Below are 2,500 nucleotides of genomic sequence, written 5' to 3'. Positions count from 1 at the left end.
ATATATATATATATATATATATATATATATATATATATATATATATATATATATATATATATATATATATATATATATATATATATATATATGCGTGTGTGTGAGTGTGTGTGTGTGTGTGTGTGTGTGTGTGTGATCAATGTGTTTCTTATTCGCTCGTTTTGTAGCACCTCCATTAAAGGAAAACATTTGATATTATTCATACATTCATACAGATACTTATGAAACCCTAAATGATCTTTTCAGTCGGTAAAGCTTACGCAGCATCAGCTGTTTTTTATTGCTATCCATAATGCTGGAGAGTAATGGGGGATAAGTTGTATATGGGATACATGGACTAAAATTTACATATGCTAAATGTTGTATGGTACTATGATGAAGAGAACCGTGCGTTAGAGTATCATAAGCGGTAGACATGAATGATTTGTGTGTGGGGTGGGGGTGGGGGGGTAGGGGGTGGGGGGGGGGTGATAATTGACTCTGAACCAGAGGTATGCTATGCTATTTTTCATTTTAGATTAATTGGTGCAAGATGTTAGGGATAGAACCATGGAAGTAGGTGTGAAATTGAAGATAAAATTTTAATGATTGAAACACTAGAAAAACTGGAACAAAGAGTTTCAATCTTCTTGTCAGAATAAACAGAGGATGTTAAATATGACTTTGATCAAGGCTATAAGAATAAACGACAACTAGCAAATTGGAGCAGTTAATTGATACTTGGATGGAGGAAGAACAGAAAATGATTATTTGATACAGAGTTTTTAGGATTAATGTATCGCCTGATAATAAAATCAGAGAAGATGTAATTTTCAATGGCCACATGGAGTTTGCACGAAATTTGCTTATAATTGTGAAAAGACATGAATTGTTCGTCAAAATAAGTATGCGAATTTAAGAAACGATTGATAGGTTCCGTTTGGTTACGTGTTATTATTATTATTATTATTATTATTATTATTATTATTATTTGTTGCTAAGATACAATCCTAGTTTTGAAAAAAGACGAAAAGCGATGGCCAATGAAACTCCTACCCTTCACACTCCTAGCCTTGAAAACCCTACACGGGTTGAAAAATAAAGTATATAATTGCAAAATTTTAGAGTAAGAATAACATGGAAAGTCAGGAAAAAGCTGGTGTATTATTATGCAAATAAAGTATTGGAATGAATAATCAATAAAAAAAAAATAATGGCAAACTGTGCAACAAAATTAGAGATGTTAAATTGCTACAGTCACAGATAAAGCCAGCATCAAGGCCACACTTCAATCAACAGTTGGTACTAACAGACAACATATATGAACAATTACACACAGGCGATTATCAAGATCACGATGTATTGGTGGTTCCATGCATCACAAAACTAAACAAGATGAAGCTGCAAAAAGGACGGTTTTTGCTAATATCTCTCTCCCCTTTCCAGTCTACAAAACTCACCGCATCCTTTATCAATCTCAAGAACAGCTCTGATCCTGATAAATGATACATGAAGCATCAGAGCAGTGTCTGCTGCTATAACATCCCCTGTTGGAATACGCCACCATTCATATGTAGGAATGCCGTTTTTTGTCACCCAAGGAAAGGGAACACGCACACGCATAATTTCCAGGCACATCAGCAACACCCACTATCCTTTCCAGACACCATCATGCCTCGTTTTTTATGCAAATATTTTTCATACGAACAGTCGGATCATTATGACAATTTGGCACAGCTTATTTGGGACCCACCCAAAATTTATGACACTAAAGTATACTGCCAAGTGTGTTTCCTTATTGAGTATACTCTTGGCTTTGAAGGCCAAGCTGTAAGAACTGAGAAGAGAATCGGACAGACGGAAGAAAAGTGTGACGCCATGTGGCAATGACGTGTAGACATTCTCGCCCATTTCCTCCCTTCCCATATTCCCTGCCACCCTATTCCTCCAAATCATTGCACACTTTGCACAGTTTGCTAGCGTATAATGATAGATTAGTCGAAAGTATACACTGTGTACGGTGGGATCGTTTATGCAAATGCAGGTGATAAATGTTGTGGGATATTTGATTGTTAATTTGGAGACAGGAAAAAAGACCTCGAAACCAGATTTAAATAACATAAATATAACGTTCGAACAGGAAATCCTACATTACAAAAAAAAAAAAAAAAAAAAAAAAAAAAAAAAAAAAAAACAACAACAGCCAAATTAATCAACATACTCTCAGGAATATATTAAACTAGACGAACTGCCTGTAAAGAATATTTCTATACAATTGTCATTCGTAAATCAAATATATAATAATATTTGTTTTTTGTATTTCGCTTTATTTTCCTGGTTTTCGAAAAGTTACTATGAAAATATTACTAACTTTTGTACTGATTGGCCGGGAGGTATGCTTTTCACTGCAACGTGAAAATAACGCTCTTTTCCCCCAAGTGTATACTGTATTAAAGAAAAAATATTAGCAATCAAATGCTCCGAGTGAATTAAATTCCATCCTACCATCTAGTTGCATAAA

This window comes from Palaemon carinicauda, chromosome 4 (genome assembly GCF_036898095.1).
Source record: "Palaemon carinicauda isolate YSFRI2023 chromosome 4, ASM3689809v2, whole genome shotgun sequence".
Classification (NCBI taxonomy): Eukaryota; Metazoa; Arthropoda; class Malacostraca; order Decapoda; family Palaemonidae; genus Palaemon; species Palaemon carinicauda.
Note: the sequence above shows the minus strand (reverse complement) of the source record.